The sequence below is a fragment of the Bombina bombina genome, chromosome 3 (assembly GCF_027579735.1).
Source record: "Bombina bombina isolate aBomBom1 chromosome 3, aBomBom1.pri, whole genome shotgun sequence".
Taxonomy (NCBI): domain Eukaryota; kingdom Metazoa; phylum Chordata; class Amphibia; order Anura; family Bombinatoridae; genus Bombina; species Bombina bombina.
Window position 1 is genome coordinate 309,588,504 of NC_069501.1, and position 18,635 is coordinate 309,607,138.

At 39.2% G+C, this 18,635-nt stretch overlaps 1 protein-coding gene across 7 annotated transcripts in view; it reads right to left on the reverse strand.

Annotated features, from left to right (window-relative positions):
- The window catches only part of CDKL5 (cyclin dependent kinase like 5), a 1,071,204-nt gene that overhangs the window by 819,838 nt on the left and 232,731 nt on the right, over positions 1 to 18,635 (reverse strand). The window contains exon 1 of one of the 7 annotated variants that reach the window (XM_053706412.1): positions 13,415 to 13,439. The exons of 5 other annotated variants lie outside the window; for them this stretch is intronic. The gene's annotated coding sequence lies outside the window, so the exon portion shown is untranslated. Of the gene's footprint in view, positions 1 to 13,414; positions 13,440 to 18,635 lie in introns of those variants that run through there. One more of the 7 variants, XM_053706415.1, reaches the window with a different exon arrangement.

Consider the following 18,635-nt stretch of genomic DNA (forward strand, 5'->3'; position numbering starts at 1 on the left):
ATATTTTATATATATTTTTTATTTTTGAACTTATTGTCACTCATCAAGAATTTGTAACAAGTTTATTTGATACATATGTTTTTATACTTGAAGATTCAAATACGTTTTTGTATCATTGGATTTAACTTATAGTTATAATATATTTTAAGAACAAGAAACCAATGGGTTTAATCTAATATCACTGGTTTTCATATGAGCGCATCCTCTTAGTTTTTTCCTTTTGAAATTACTTATATCACAATTATATTATATAACCAATTTCTCTTGTATGGTTCTACAAGAATTTGATAGAAAACAAGGGTAAATATTGAAAATTAAATTTTAAAAGTTATCACAAACAAATCAAAGCTTAGTATACAGGGAGTGCAGAATTATTAGGCAAGTTGTATTTTTGAGGATTAATTTTATTTTTGAACAACAACCATGTTCTCAATGAACCCAAAAAACTCATTAATATCAAAGCTGAATAGTTTTGGAAGTAGTTTTTAGTTTGTTTTTAGTTTTAGCTATTTTAGGGGGATATCTGTGTGTGCAGGTGACTATTACTGTGCATAATTATTAGGCAACTTAACAAAAAACAAATTTATACCCATTTCAATTATTTATTTTTACCAGTGAAACCAATATAACATCTCAACATTCACAAATATACATTTCTGACATTCAAAAACAAAACAAAAACAAATCAGTGACCAATATAGCCACCTTTCTTTGCAAGGACACTCAAAAGCCTGCCATCCATGGATTCTGTCAGTGTTTTGATCTGTTCACCATCAACATTGCGTGCAGCAGCAACCACAGCCTCCCAGACACTGTTCAGAGAGGTGTACTGTTTTCCCTCCTTGTAAATCTCACATTTGATGATGGACCACAGGTTCTCAGTGGGGTTCAGATCAGGTGAACAAGGAGGCCATGTCATTAGATTTTCTTCTTTTATACCCTTTCTTGCCAGCCACGCTGTGGAGTACTTGGACGCGTGTGATGGAGCATTGTCCTGCATGAAAATCATGTTTTTCTTGAAGGATGCAGACTTCTTCCTGTACCACTGCTTGAAGAAGGTGTCTTCCAGAAACTGGCAGTAGGACTGGGAGTTGAGCTTGACTCCATCCTCAACCCGAAAAGACCCCACAAGCTCATCTTTGATGATACCAGCCCAAACCAGTACTCCACCTCCACCTTGCTGGCGTCTGAGTCGGACTGGAGCTCTCTGCCCTTTACCAATCCAGCCACGGGCCCATCCATCTGGCCCATCAAGACTCACTCTCATTTCATCAGTCCATAAAACCTTAGAAAAATCAGTCTTGAGATATTTCTTGGCCCAGTCTTGACGTTTCAGCTTGTGTGTCTTGTTCAGTGGTGGTCGTCTTTCAGCCTTTCTTACCTTGGCCATGTCTCTGAGTATTGCACACCTTGTGCTTTTGGGCACTCCAGTGATGTTGCAGCTCTGAAATATGGCCAAACTGGTGGCAAGTGGCATCTTGGCAGCTGCACGCTTGACTTTTCTCAGTTCATGGGCAGTTATTTTGCGCCTTGGTTTTTCCACATGCTTCTTGCGACCCTGTTGACTATTTTGAATGAAACGCTTGATTGTTCGATGATCACGCTTCAGAAGCTTTGCAATTTTAAGAGTGCTGCATCCCTCTGCAAGATATCTCACTATTTTTGACTTTTCTGAGCCTGTCAAGTCCTTCTTTTGACCCATTTTGCCAAAGGAAAGGAAGTTGCCTAATAATTATGCACACCTGATATAGGGTGTTGATGTCATTAGACCACACTCCTTCTCATTACAGAGATGCACATCACCTAATATGCTTAATTGGTAGTAGGCTTTCGAGCCTATACAGCTTGGAGTAAGACAACATGCATAAAGAGGATGATGTGGTCAAAATACTCATTTGCCTAATAATTCTGCACTCCCTGTAGTGTTATCATCCATTGACATATTCCATTGAATCAGTAACATTGTAAGGTGTCCAGTATTCAGGCTACAGTATGGTATTTTAGCAGGCTGTCCAGTAAAATCTGTGCAAAAACATAAATTATGCTTACCTGATAATTTCATTTCCATCGAGGGGAGGAGGGTCCACGACTTTATTCATTACTGTTGGGAATTAAGAACCTGGCCACCAGGAGGAGGCAAAGACACCCCAGCCAAAGGCTTAAATACTTCCCCCTCTTGCCTCATCCCCCAGTCATTCTGCCGAGGGAACAAGGAACAGTAGCAGAAATATCAGGGTATAAATGGTGTTAAAAGATACATTAAATTAAGTTCCAACTATCGGAGATACGGGCGGGAGCCGTGGACTCTCCCCCCTCGATGGAAATGAAATTATCAGGTAAGCATTATTTATGTTTTCCATCTAAAGGGGAGGAGAGTCCACAGCTTCATTCATAACTGTTGGGAACATATACCCAAGCTCTAGAGGACACTGAATGAAACCGGGAGAGTAAAAAGGAGGACCCTAATCTGAGGGCACCACAGCCTGCAAAAACTTTTTCCAAAAAACAGTTTCCACAGAAGCAAAAACGTCAAATTTGTAAAACTTTGTAAAAGCGTGTAAGGAGGACTAGGTAGCTGCCTTACAAATTTGCTCCATAGAGGCCTCATTCTTGAAGCCCCAAGACGAAGCCACAGCTCTAGTTGAATGAGCCGTGATCCTCTGAGGAGGCTTATGTCCCACTGTCTCATAAGCCAAGCGAATCAAGTTCCTCAACCAAAAAGACAAAGAAGTAGAAGAGGCTTTCTGCCCCTTGCGCTTCCATTAATATACTACAAAAAGAGATGTAGACTGTCTGAAATCCTTCGTAGCCTGAAGATAGAACTTTAGGGCATGAACCACATCCAGATTATGAAATAACCTCTCCATGGAAGTTGAAGGGTTGGGGCACAAGGGAGGAAACACTATTTCCTGATTGATGTTATGGTTAGACACCACCTTGGGAAGAAACCCCAAACCAGTGCTAAGCACCGCCTTAACCGTGTGAAAAACTAGATAAAGAGGCTCACAATGCAATGCAGCCACCTCAGATACACTGCGTGCCAATGCAATGGCCAACAGAAAGAGAACTTTCCAGGACAGAATCTTAATGTCAATGGAATGCATAGGCTCAAAGGAACCCTCTGCAATACCTTAAGGACCAAGTTTAAGCTCCATGGGGGAGCAGACTGTTGAAAGAAAGCCCTGATTCTAGACAAAGCCTTAACAAAAGATTGGATGTCAGGAAACTCAGCGAGTCTCCTATGCAACAAGCCGAAATATGTCCCCTTTAAGGAACTGGCAGCAAGACCCTTCTCCAAACCGTCTTTGAGAAAAGGCAGAATCCTGGATACCTTCACCTTATGCCAAGGATATCCATGCATCTCACAACAGGACAAGTAGGTCCTCCGCACATTATGGTACATGCGACAAGTGACTGGCTTCCTTGCCTGAATTAGAGTATCGATCACACTTTCAGAAAATCCTCTCTTGGCCAAGATTAGGCGTTAAATTTCCATGCAGTCAGCCTCAGAGAATCTAGATTTTTATGTTGAAAAGGGCCCTGTTCCAGCAGATCCCTGTGACAGGGTAACCTCCACGGTGGAGAGGATAACATCCCCACCAGATCCATAAACCATGTCCTCCGCGGCCACGATAGAGCAATCAGAATGGCAGAGGCTCACTCCTGTTTGATGTGAGTCACTACCCGAGGTAGAAGTGATAATGGTGGGAAAATGTAAGCTAGGCTGAATCCCCAAGGCACCACTAAGGAATCTATCAGCTCTGCCTGAGGATCCTGTAATGGGGTAGCTTGCAATTGAGTCTGGACGCCATGAGATCTATCTCCGGCGTCCCCCACCTGAGAAAAATCTCTGCAAACACTTTGGGGTGAAGAGCCCATTACCCCGGATGGAAGTATTGCCTGCTAAGAAAGTCCGCTTCCCAGTTGTCCACACCGGGAATGGAAGTGTTGGTCCAGAAATGCAAATCTTAGGAACTTGAAGTGGTCCCTGTGAATCGGCACATGAAGGTAAGCGTCCTTCAAGTCTATAGTTGTCATGAACTGTCCCTCTTGAACTAGGGGCAGAATAGATCTGATTGTTTCCATTTTCAACGATGGAAACTTGTTTAAATACTTTAGGTCCAGAATTGGGCGGAACGTGCCCTCCTTCTTTGGAACCACAAAAATATTTGAATAGTACCCTAGACCCCTCTCTCCTTGGGGTACTGGTACGATAACACCTAGAGAGGAGAGATCTCTCACACATTCTAGAAAGGCATCTCTCTTTTCTGGTCTTGAAGACAGGTTTGACAGGAGGTATCTGCCCCTGAGCGGATGGGAACTGAACCCTATCCTGTAACCCTGGGCGACAATGTCCAAAACCAAAGGATCCTGAACGTCCTGCAACCAGGCTTCTGAGAAGAGAGATAATCTGCCCCCTACTTGGTCCAGAGACCGGTCGGGGGCCGCCCCTACATGCCGATTTTGTCTCGGCAGGCTTCTTGTCTGCTTAGACTTGTTCCAAGAATGAGCCGGTTTCCAAGTTCCCTTGGACTGGTCCACTTTCGCGGCGGGCTGCTGGAGCTGGGCCTTGTCCACACGAAAGGGACGAAGGTTTCGCCTTCTTATCCTGCGGTAGGAAAGCGTTCTTGCCTCCCGTAACCGTGGATATGATCGAATCCAATCCTGGACCAAACAGGATCTTTCCTTGAAAAGGCAGGGACAACAGCCTTGACTTAGAGGTCATGTCCAGAGACCAAGATTTTAGCCACAGAGAAACGTAAAAACCTGACACCTTAGCGTTCAGGCGAATAATTTGCATATTGGCATCATATATGAAAGAAATGGCGATCTTCAGCGCCTTAATCTTATCCTGTATCTCGTTGATGGGAGTCTCACACAGACCATTTCACACAGGGATTCACACCAATATGTTGCAGTCCCGGAAACTGTGGCTACGGCCGCTGCCAGCTGAAAAACAAACCCTGTATGTTGAAACATTTTCCTTAACATGTTTTCCAAATTTTTATCTATGGGCTCCTTAAACGAACTATCCTCGAGGGGAGATAGCACCATCCACCTTAGGGACAGTACCCCACAGCTCAAGCTGAGAGTCTGGAACGGGGAACAGTTTTTTAAAGGAAGAAGAAGGGGAAAAGGAAGAACCTAATCGCTCCCATTCATTTCTAATAATATTTGCCATCTGAACAGGAACCGGGAAGGCCTGAGGTACCACCCTGTCTTAATATACCTTATCAAGCTTAGGAATCGCAGGATCCTCTGGGAGTTTTGGTTCCGGAACTTCCAGGGTAGCAAGCACTTGTTTCAGCAAAAAATTTCCATACTAAACCTAAAGTCAGGCTCTTCCGCAGCCGGAGGTTTAGATGACACTGACTCCAACTCAGAAGGGGCCTCCTCTGAAGAGTTAGAGAGGGCCTCATCATCGTATAACGCCTCAGATATATCCACAGGCATAGACAACCACTTGGCCGGGCCGCCATGATACGCCCTACGCTTGTACTTAGCAGAACGTGGTAAGGCATGGATCACTTTCGATACCGCAATTTGCAGTTGATCCCCAAAATCTGACGGCCAACGAATCTCTCCCACAGGAGTAATGGTTGGACCCTGGGGCGCTGCATGTGCAATTGGAGATGGATGCAGGGCACACACCGCACGGGACGGGGAACCCTCAGAGGTGGACTGCTCAGTAGTACTAGACATCCATTTGATTTTAGATGTTGTAACTTTATTAAGGCATATGGAACATAGTTGAGCAGGCTGATCTACCAGAACCTTCTCACAATAAACACAGGAATGAGACTTTGTTAAAGAGGGAGTACCCTCTAACGCGTCAGAGTGCTCCCTAGCTTGCACTTTTATTATGGACTAGATTAACCTAATAAACAGGCACCTTTATACCTCCAATGGCTGGGGCACTCACCACCTTCTTTGACCTGGACTACAGAAACCGCTTCGTCTCCTGCGCCGATGATCAATAAAGGAAGAGAGATAGCCACACCCGGTCACATGGAATGCCCGGCAGGACCGCCCCTGCCTAAGGAGAATATGTGCCAAAAACGGGCGCGCTATACTCCAGTAAGTCACGAAAGTTCCACACATTGCCAGAGCCTCATCTCGCACATAACACAGCAATTACACAATAAACAATATCATGTATAAACCCCCCCTGTTCAATAATCCCCTTTCCAGGAATATTAAACCTTGATTCTTAAAAGATAAAAGGTGTCACACTGTGACCCTGTCTTCCGTGTTATTATGTAATAAAAAATTAAACCTTCAAGTGAGACAGGTTAGTAGTCTCGCTCTGACATGGACTTGAATGTAAAAAGCAGACAGCGAAACTCGTCAACGCTGATTGCTTGTGGAGCTGTTAAAATGAGTCTGGATGGTTTCGCAGAAAGACTCTCCCTGCATCTCCGGACTCTAACTTTTGCCCAGGTTCTCACTGAGAGGCTGACAGGACTACTTAAAACTCCAGTCCAATGCTAAGATTACTACTCTCCATAAGAGACTACTTCGGCACTTATCTGCCATCCTCCTGTGACGAAAGGCAAAGAATGACTGGGGGATGAGGGAAGTGGGGGAGGTATTTAAGCCTTTGGCTGGGGTGTCTTTGCCTCCTCCTGGTGGCATGGTTCTTAATTCTCAACAGTAATGAATGAAGCCGTGGACTCTTCTCCCCTTTAGATGGAAAATAATAGACACCTAAATGTCCAGTTTATTAAAGTCCCCTGGGTGGTAGTAAAATTTTAAAGGCCACCTAATGCCCCTAGGGATTATAGCTATAGACCAGAAATTACTGTCCCTGTACTATTCTGTGTTCCTGGAAGGGTTATTAAAACAAAACAAAAATCACTGTCTTATGTTGCTGTCACAGGGAATTACAACGCCACTTTATAGTTGTATGAGGCCAGTAGATAAACAGTTCTGCTTTTTGTGTGTCCTACTCGCAGTTCAGGGAGGGTAAAAAATCTTCTGTTTGTGATTGTTGGCAATCAGAGGTAAATTATTGATTTGCATGTTACTGGCAGCTAAGAGGATAAAATTACTGATCAATTGTGAATATATATATAGTGAGGTCAAGGGTGGGCCTAAGGTTGAGCTTTGGGGAGGGGCCATTATGTAACCCCACCCACCACCTGTACCAAGTTACCTAATCGTTGCCCATTATATTTGTATAGAACAGCTAGCAAATCTACTTTTAAGTTCACAGGTCCCTGTTGGATTGGGAAGAAGAATAAAATTATACAATTCATGTTATTTTGGGGTTCTACGTGTTATGCATATGACACTGAAGAAGGCACAAGTTTAGATTAAAACTAGATAAATGAGATTCTAAATTTGCCTTCAACCTGCAGCCAGATGAAATGTATTTCTGGATATGACAAATTCCATTAAATTCCTATTGAAATCTAATATTCTATTGTGAATGACAAAGAATTTCAAATACTGGTGAGCTATTCTTGGCTACATCAGATTTTATGCTTGTATGAGTCACCAGTGACAAATCCTTTAAAAATAAAATTTGATAGGGACAGTTAAATAACTACTTCAAGACAGATTCATCGTTCCTGTTTTGATTAAAAGCTTTATGGGGTGTTGTACAATTTTCTTTCTGTCCTGCTCTTAGGTAACCTGCAAAGCTGAGTCTATCAGTAAATCAGCAAGTTAAATGGCTGAATACATTATAAAAAACAAGTGTGACTTGGAATGTTGGTGCTATGTCTTTGGAATAAATTAACACTGCACACTTTTAGCACTTTCCAAGTTTGGATTAAAATAGACATTTGTTTCACTGTTCTGAAAATAATAATGAAATAAATAAGTCATTGTATACATTCAACACACAAACATGATTTCTGTTACGCAGCATGTGGTCTTCTGTGTTTTTTTAAATATTTACAGTTGGCAGGATTAAAATGCATATCAAACACTTCTCATAACAATTCATCAGAGGAACTGTGCAAAGTATCTTGCTCTGCGCCTTTGCAGGATTTACAGATTAGAAGTCATTCAAGTCCATATGAAACCCAATGTGTTCTTTTTCGGTGGCATTACACCATTTTAACTCCATAATAACCCCATAATTACTTTACATTGAGTGAATTTGACAATGATATTTGAGCAGATTTTCACATAATTCCTCTGCCTTGACCTACTGGAATCCCATTTTGGCCAGTTTCAAACAATATATCTTTGCAGTTTGCACAACACTGTTTTTCAATGTTTATTTATACATGCTCAGTTCACATTTTAATGAATACAATTGCTCCTTGGCTTGTTAAAATATTACAAATATAGCTCAAATCACAATGTCAAGCTATGAAACGAACACGACTAAGGCCATCAATGTCCCTTTATACGTTTAATTAAGCTTTTGTAGACTTATAAAATAATGCAAATTAGATAACACCTGCACACACTTCATCATCAATACAGAATCAATTAGGCATTTTACACAATGGTCTGTGAAAACCCCAGTGACTCCCCCATTGAAAAACCTGAGATAGACTTGTTTCCAGATTTTCTTGTAACACTATTTTTAATATGAGTAACATAAATTAACATTAAACGGACATGTAGCAGGAACGCGTCATCAGTATGAGATGTCAGCAGTTTTGCAAGACTGTTATACATGTGAAAAAGCAATAGATGGCAGCACTTTTTCCTGCCATGTAGCGCTTCAGACATGTGCACGCTACCTGAATAGTTTCAATGTTCCTGTTTATCCTAAGTTATATTGTGCCTGTATTGTATTCTCTTGTTTTTTGCATGTGTGCGCTACCTACCTAGGTATCTTAAATGAATACCATTAAAACAAAGCATTTGATAATATAGAATAATAAATATAAGCATTTGAAAAGTAAATTGGAAACTTTAAAAAAAATGTTATGCTCTGTCTGCATCACAAAGTAAAAAGTTTGCGTTTTATGTCCCTTTAAACAGTAAGCAAATGATATATTCAAAGCAAAGCTAAGCCAAGATTAGCCTGAGAATAAAACGTAGGACAGTTAATAAATTGACATAGTTGTTCAAATATTGAAGAAAGTTTCTATAAAAGTACATTAGTTATGGGGGCCAACATGTTGAAACCTAGGTTTTCCCCTCATCTATCTCTTCTGCTGAGAAGAATTAGGGATATATAAAAAGAGTGCAAACAATGGCTGTGTGCAGTGCTAAAGTAATTTTTATATTGACTGTTATCCTTCTACATGTACTTGTGGCAAGAAGCTTCTAATATAAAGGGACATTATACTCAAACAGTTTCTATTATCCACATGAAGGAGCCGCATTTAAATATTTTCTAATGCAGATGTTTGAATTAAATACAAATTTTCATTGGCTGTTTGATATTTCCTCATGATGTTCATTGGTTTATAGGTAATTCTGCCTAAGCTCATTGGCATAGATGTTGATGGACTGGAATATGATTGCATAATTCTCTCAAAGCACAGTAATCAGTGACATAAATGTGGTACAAAACCACTGGAGAACACAATAACCAGGTTTTATAAAGATTTTCAAATGTTTCGCAATTGCATCATAAAAAGCCCATGAGACATTGTTTATAACTATAATGAGCAGGCTAACACCACATAGAAAATGTATTTATTTAAAAAAAAAACACAAGAAACAAAATCTCAAACCAAAACACAGATTTAATGCAAATTTAAAATGCTATTTGTAAGTAGGAATAAGCATTTACCAGTATTTAATATATAGACTGCTATTTTTGCAATGCTATATTTATAAAAGTATGTAGAACTGTACCACTATGGGAACGTGCCAAGTTTATAAAATGTGGTTTGATTTTTGTGAGGGAGGATCCCAATATCCTTCCTCATACATGCTGTTTCCTGGCACACCTCATCCATTTCCTTTTCTCAAAGCCAGAAAACAAATTCCAGTTACATGTAGAGCAGCAATTTTATATGAATTACTTAAACATTTTATATTAATGTCAGAAGACACTAAATAATAATCACAACTAAATATCAAGGGACATCATTCTCAAAATTGTTCATGCCTATGAAAGAGCAGCGGTTAAACAAAAACGTCTTTTTGCCTTGCTAATAAATTGAAACTAATGCTGCAGTATCAGTTTTGTAAATTCTTTTATTGCTCATGGGCTCACGTTACACTATTGCTAAAGAAGAGTATGCATCTATAAATTTGACAATTTGATATTTATTCAAAAATCACACAAATTTCATTTAGAAATGCCCTATATGAAAGAAGCAGAAGAAAAATAATTGACTATAATCTACCTTTAAATACAGTTGGCTGTCTGAGACCGCCATATATCACTGTGCAGCATGTATTTTCTACAGATTGCACTATAGTCTCTCTGGGGCAGTGGAAAAACTACAAAATGTGCATATTTAAATTACAGGAAAAGCAGGTAATATAATGAAAATGCATTGCAAAGTTATTTAACCTTTTGTGGATAATTATATTTTGAGTTTAAATGTCCCTTTATACAGCTGCTTTTCATTAAAATATATTAAAACACCTCTTGCTTTTATGTAAAAATTGTGTTTTGTCACATGCTCCCTAGAGAGGCCAAAAACAAATTATGTAACCAGCAAATGCTATAAATTAAGTGATGGTAAACTTTTATCTACCACAACGCTGCAATCAATTCTTTGTTGAAAATGAACATGACCTTCATTCATCTTCCTGCTATTATCTGCAGTGTATATTTTGTAATCAGTGTAAATACCTCTGCATTCTATTGCCACTTTTTCCACCTCACTCCAAAGTGCAAATTGGCATGTATTTCATGATAAAAGAAAAACAATGGGAGTGCACATGCGTGAATGACGTCATGCTGTCGGTGGCTACATGAACAAGCCTGTGGTACACACATGCACATTCACATTGATCATCTTTGTATTATAAACACACGGGTAGTGGGTAACTGCAGCGTAAGGGAATAGACATACCAGCGATCCACATTGAACTGCTCCACAAGTAAACAATGAATCTTGTGATTCATTGTTTACACTGCGGAGGATTTAGGCATGTGCAGAGTAATCTAGATCGGGAGGGCGCATCTATGCCGACGTAGAGAGCAGGGGAAATCGCTCACTACATCCCATCCACACTGCTGAAACAAGGAAAATAAAGGTGGAGGAGTAAGGAATCGATAATAGTAAGAATAAAAAAATTATAGTTTAAAAAAAAAAAAAACTTACTTCACTACCTATGCTTATTAAGATATCTAGAATAAATGGAAAGCTCCTGAAGACTTAAAATTTACCATCACTTTAAATAGCTATTCTAGGCAATTTGAAGCATTTTGAAAACCTGTTAGAATTGTTTTTTTGTTTGTTTCTATTGGGAGCATGGGATAAAGAATTATTTGAATTTTTTATATTTGTAACAAAATTTCCCTTTAAAGTGATGACACCTTTTCATTGTATTTAAAGGATTTTTAAATCTGTGAACCAGGGTATACAGATCAATTGTTAAATTTCAAGTGGCAAAACATATTTTATTGCCCTTTTTCATTTTACCGATTCCCACGACTGCCCACATATTTTTTTATTTTATTTTTTTTAATCGAGGTGACGTTTGCACCTCTAAACCAATCTCTAAAGTTGCCATATGGCTCTAAAATAAAAATCCTCTGAACTAAGTGGGTTATCAGAAAGATTGCTTAGAGTAAGGTAAGATATCATGAAGGAACAATCTTATAGAAAAACTTCTTATCTTCTTATAGAATATTTTTTTTTAAATATGGTTAAACTCTCAGGAGCGTAGGAGCGATGTAGAGAACTTGTGGGACTGCTCAATACGTCACTGATGTATGGAACAGGAAGAGAAAGGGGAAGGAGGATTCCAGCGAGGAAGCAACTAATAAAAGCTTTGATATTCAGGTAAAAAAAAATATAAAATAACTTAGCGGTGTACATTTATATGCCACATATTTATAAATGATGTATTATCATTCAGCATAATTTACCATCACTTTAAAGGACAGCAGCTACATTATGCGTGCAAAGCCCTATTATGGGTCAGATTACAAGTGGGGCGCTAAATATCGCTTTCACAAAAGCGATTATAGCACTCCACTGAGTAATACCAGTATATGCTAATGTGCGCCGGTATTACAAATTAAAACGCATTCCAGCGCGCTTCTATAGGCTCCAATGGGAGCCTCATTCTCATGCTGTCAGATGGCTGAGAACCTAGCGCAGTGAAGGAAGGAAGTAGCTCAGCGATGGCAGCAAATTGTAAATATATATGTATATAACTATATACATATATATTTATATGTTAATATGTGAATATTAACACATAATGTATGTAAGCATATAAATATACATATTTACTGGAAACACACAGTCCCCATAGACCGCAATTTAAAGGCACTTTTCAGTGCCTATTTTCTCCTGCCAATTTTAAAACCTTAAAAAAATGCTTTTTAATCAAATATATGACACTTGATTTTGGGGGACATTTATAAAATTTACCAGAGATCTTGTAATGGCTAGTTATTAATCGCGATAAATTAGTAATCCCCCTGGTAATCTAGCCCTGTATATGTTATGACAGGGCAGAAGAAAAAAAAATGTTCCCTATGGTTTGACAGATCTAAAAATGTGTTATTCTGCAATCATACAGTATAACAAAGGTGTTTGTATCTTAACTGGCTTCGTAACGTGAATTGTATTCCATGTTGGTGATAATTAAAGAGAGAAGCAGCTATTTCTCATAGAGCTAAGTTATTGTAGATTCAATGGTCTGACACCTTTAGGATTCTAAAATTAGAAAACAATTGTAACAGCACCAACCGTATGACATGAGATGACATGAAAAGATCTAACAGACTTTAGTTTTACATTTGATTGTATTTTTTAAAAGCACTAGAAAATGTAATTTCTATGTGATTTTTTTTTTACTTCTTATTCAATCAAGCCTTTAGCACGTAACAGACTAATAGGAAATTAATTTCCAAACATTTTTTTCATAAACCATAACATTAAGATTAGAGTATTCAATATATTTACTAGACAGCATTTATATAATAATCTATCCATTTAGCAAAATGTTTGCAGAAAATATGTTGATTAAAAAATAAAGCGTAATTTGCAGTTGTGAGCTTGTAGCAGTTAATGACTGAATCTATAAAAGTACATGCAAATTAACCCTGCTGATTAGATGTCATATGAACAGGTTTCCTTGCATGCTGCAAGCCTTTATACATACTATAAACTCCACTTGCAGCAATCAGTAACTCTACCTTTGCTATTACATGAATTGAAACTACTGTACTATGTGACCTTGATTCTATGTTTGTAGAGAATTACTGGTTGAACAAAGTATGAAGAAAAAAAAACATACTGTCTCAATGGCTGCTAATAGGAAAGAAAAAATATTAAACAATTCTTTAAAAAGTTCTCACCTTTCATTGAGTACTTTAACATTCTAAGAAGAGCTTATTTCCTGATGTATCACATATATAAGAGCATATTATCTAACAGACTTCTGCAGCTCAAAATACAAGCCATCCAAATGTGACATCACACTCACAAGCCTGGTACAGGATCAAGAAGAGCAAGTTCTCCTTCCTACGCTTCTGTTGTCATAAAAAACTGTGTCTAAATTTGAGCAGGAACAGACAGTGCCACGGCTTGTATGGGGAACGTGTTCTCTATATGCTTAGGAGTGTAAACTGCCTTTACTTGCTGCAAATGGGGCACATGCTGTTTCTATTTTTAGGTTTGCAATGCTTCAACTCAGCTCATAAACAAAGGTTTACAATATAATAAAAATATATAGCACTAGAAGGAATTTATACAGCCCTGTTTTTATAGAGACAAATGTAGAAGAAATATATATTTATGTACATCTAAAAAACAATTTTTACAAACAGTTGCATCCCCATATTCAGTATTGGAATACCAATATTAAAGTGATGGTAAACCTTAACTACTCAAATGCCATATATATTTAATCTTTGCCATTAAAAAAAGTAAATGTGTACCTTTTTTGTTTTTAATCCACCAGTGAAAGGGTTAAATTAGTGCATATAGTAATGCTTGTATTACAATGTAATGCTGGTCATTTGGATGAACTCTATTTTTTTATGACAATTCCAGTGAACATCCAATCAATGTGTGTGTAATAAGACAATCTTAAAGGGTTAGAAATCTTTTCATTTTTAAAGGAATAACAAATCCTGATCAGTTAGTTAAAGTATAAAACATCTATATTCACTTACTTTTAGTTTGAAACATAGCTTCAGTACCTATATAAACTATAATTTTATATCTGCTATAAACGTCTCTTACGACCACCCAGAAAAGAAGGCAAGTTTTACTAATCTCATCCAATTGCGCAGCAGCACGGATCATGTTAGTTCCATTATTTACAGTGATCGTTAGACTAGGGTTAAATAAAATAATAATAAAAATATACAATGCTCATTAGTATTTGTAAAGTTTTTTGCTTTTTTTTTTTTACTTATGCCTAAAAATGCTCATTAGTTTAGGGGAATTATGACTGGAATTATGACTCGTCAGTCTAAGTGGCTATATCAAAATTAAAACAATGCTTGTCAGTCTAGTTTTTAAATACTTACCTCAATCGTTAAAGATCCTACTGCCCCATGCGCCTCCAAGCATGACTGCGTCGCTCTGTTTTTAGCACTCGGGTGCGCTACTCCCACCACTATCGGCTACTGGCCTCTTTGTCAGTATCCAGCACAGTGTTTATGATGCGCCAGCTAACACAGGAGTGGAGATAATTGTGCGCATGTATGACCAGAAATCAGAAATGCGCTTGCGGGCTGCCATGCTTGTTCTACCCAGGTAGAACACAGTCATTTGCGGTGCATAATTATGTTGAAAAAGTGTTTGTTAGAAGTAATAATTTCAACAGCAAAATATAGGTAAACTATAGAAAATGACTAATACATGTTATTTGCATAGTTTAACAACTTGATATAATGTTTTGAAAATTTAAAAGTTTTTTTGGGGGTTTCCTATCCCTTTAAAGTCCAGCCCCTTTAAAGGTCTTAGAAAGCCTATGTAGAGAGTGGATGTGACTGCTCTAAACATCACAGCCCAGCCAAAAAGAGGAAATGAAGGGGGCATAGGAACGGAAAATACCAACAAGGATTATAAATCTTATTTTATAAAATATATAAACACTTAAAAAAAAAAAATGTGGTTTTACTTGCAAACTTATATATTTTTCATTGCAACATTCTTATAGTCTGAAATTTTGCCATCACTTTAAAAAATATCAAAAGCATTATGGGAGGGCTTTCAGATCACACTGCTCATTCAGGGCACAGGAATGATAGAGGAATACAAGCATCTGCCTAACACCACTGAGCTTGTCCAATTTAGGGTGGATAATGGGGTTGGAATGTGTCAAAGATTTAAAAAGTTGGGTCTGGATAGGAGGCAAAAAAATAAAAAAGAGAGAATGTGATAAAACAAATACACTGTATTCTGCAATAGACCAACATGTGGTAGTGATCCCCCCACTCAGGGCCGTCTTTAACACAGGGCAAAAGGGACAGCTGCCCAGGGCCCAGTTTCTGTTGAAGGGCACAAGAGTCCTACCATGTGACATGGGGAACACACATTCAGTCCTAATACTGTCACAGTCAAAAGAATATTAAATGAATCCACAGTGGAGGAATTTATATATTTATTTACTTAGTACTCCTTAGGTCCAGTTTAACATATTGCAATTTATTTCATTTTTTTTTTAAATGATTAGCCCAGCAGTGGATGATCCACTGCTGGGCTAATAATTAAAAAAATTAAAAAAAATATTGATTTAGTTGTTTTTTGGGATGTTGGGGTGGAGAGCGAAATTGCATGGGGGAGGGGGGGGGGCCAAGAATTTTTTTGCCCAGGGTCCAGTCAATATTAAAGACGGCCCTGCCCCCACTTATGTTTTTGCTGTGTAAGGTGGGGTTTTCCTCCTCTAAATATTGTTCTGGAAGCCACTGCCCCATTTCACATAAAGCACACATACTTCATGTGCTACTGGGGATGGCCCACACAGAGCAATGCAATCTGTGCACATTGCAGGCAACCAGTCAGAGAGGGGGAGCTTTTATTTTCTGATCAACACTTACAAGAGTGCTAGATCTGCACATAAATACACGTCGGTACCTGCATTACAGAGTATGTGAGTCTATAATGGGGAAATCATTAAATGTCAGATACTAAAATAATAGTGCTGAACATAATACTTTGTGGGTAATATAATTAGGGAGAGCTCCTCTTATTCCTGCCTTCCTGATAAATGTGTAGGCTGTTAGTATGCCCCAGTGAGCAGTGCTGCTTCAAAGCCTTCTCCCACCCCTTCCATTTGTTGCCAGTAGAACTAAAAGCATTAAGGTGCAGTAGATGAGTGGGAATAGGGCAGCGTGGCTGTAACTGGCAATCTTAGTATGTCACATTATAAAGGGTGGTGAGGCTGGCTGCTCTTATAGTTGCAAATGTGCCCTGGAAAGCAATGTGCATGTTAGGGTGTGTTAGTGATTAGGGTCTCAGGACCAGTAGGCGTAGGGCTGGTGAATGATCTGAGGAGAGTGCACAAAACTGGGGATCATCCTACATTTCAGGTGTATTTCTAGGCAAGTCTAGGATGGGTTAGATTTAATTTTCTAGAAACCAGTACTTAATAAAAAAACAAAAACATAATTTATGCTTACCTGATAAATTTATTTCTCTTGTAGTGTATCCAGTCCACGGATCATCCATTACTTATGGGATATTAACTCCTCCCCAACAGGAAGTGCAAGAGGATTCACCCAGCAGAGCTGCTATATAGCTCCTCCCCTAATTGCCATTACCAGTCATTCGACCGAAAACATGCAGAGAAAGGAAAACCATAGGGTGCAGTGGTGACTGTAGTTTAATGGAAAAATTACCTGCCTTAAAGTGACAGGGCGGGCCGTGGACTGGATACACTACAAGAGAAATACATTTATCAGGTAAGCATAAATTATGTTTTCTCTTGTTAAGTGTATCCAGTCCACGGATCATCCATTACTTATGGGATACCAATACCAAAGCTAAAGTACACGGATGACGGGAGGGACAGGCAGGCTCTTTATACGGAAGGAACCACTGCCTGAAGAACCTTTCTCCCAAAAACAGCCTTCGAAGAAGCAAAAGTGTCAAATTTGTAAAATTTGGAAAAAGTATGAAGAGAAGACCAAGTTGCAGCCTTGCAAATCTGTTCAACAGAAGCCTCATTCTTAAAGGCCCAAGTGGAAGCCACAGCTCTAGTAGAATGTGCTGTAATTCTTTCAGGAGGCTGCTGTCCAGCAGTCTCATAGGCTAACCGTATTATGCTACGAAGCCAAAAGGAGAGAGAGGTAGCCGAAGCTTTTTGACCTCTCCTATGACCAGAATAAACGACAAACAGGGAAGACGTTTGTCGAAAATCCTTAGTTGCCTGTAGATAAAATTTCAGGGCACGGACTACATCTAGATTGTGTAGCAGACGTTCCTTTTTCGAAGAAGGATTAGGACACAAAGATGGAACCACAATCTCTTGATTGATATTCCTGTTAGTGACCACCTTAGGTAGGAACCCAGGTTTAGTACGCAGAACTACCTTGTCTGAATGAAAAATCAGATAAGGAGAATCACAATGTAAGGCAGATAACTCAGAGACTCTTCGAGCCGAGGAAATCGCCATTAAAAACAGAACTTTCCAAGATAACAACTTGATATCAATGGAATGAAGGGGTTCAAACGGAACCCCCTGTAAAACATTAAGAACTAAGTTCAAACTCCATGGTGGAGCAACAGTTTTAAACACAGGCTTGATCCTAGCTAAAGCCTGACAAAAAGCTTGAACGTCCGGAACTTCTGACAGACGTTTGTGTAAAAGAATGGACAGAGCTGAAATCTGTCCCTTTAAGGAACTAGCGGATAAACCCTTTTCTAAACCTTCTTGTAGAAAAGACAATATCCTCGGAATCCTAACCTTACTCCATGAGTAACTCTTGGATTCGCACCAATATAAGTATTTGCGCCATATCTTATGGTAAATCTTTCTGGTAACAGGCTTCCTAGCCTGTATTAAGGTATCAATAACTGACTCAGAAAAACCACGTTTTGATAAAATCAAGCGTTCAATTTCCAAGCAGTCAGCTTCAGAGAAATTAGATTTTGATGTTTGAAGGGACCCTGGATCAGAAGGTCCTGTTTCAGAGGTAGCGACCAAGGTGGACAGGATGACATGTCCACTAGATCTGCATACCAAGTCCTGCGTGGCCATGCAGGCGCTATTAGAATCACTGATGCTCTCTCCTGTTTGATTCTGGCAATCAATCGAGGAAGCATCGGGAAGGGTGGAAACACATAAGCCATCCCGAAGGTCCAAGGTGCTGTCAAAGCATCTATCAGAACCGCTCCCGGATCCCTGGATCTGGACCCGTAACGAGGAAGCTTGGCGTTCTGTCGAGACGCCATGAGATCTATCTCTGGTTTGCCCCAACGTCGAAGTATTTGGGCAAAGACCTCCGGATGAAGTTCCCACTCCCCCGGATGAAAAGTCTGACGACTTAAGAAATCCGCCTCCCAGTTCTCCACTCCCGGGATGTGGATTGCTGACAGGTGGCAAGAGTGAGACTCTGCCCAGCG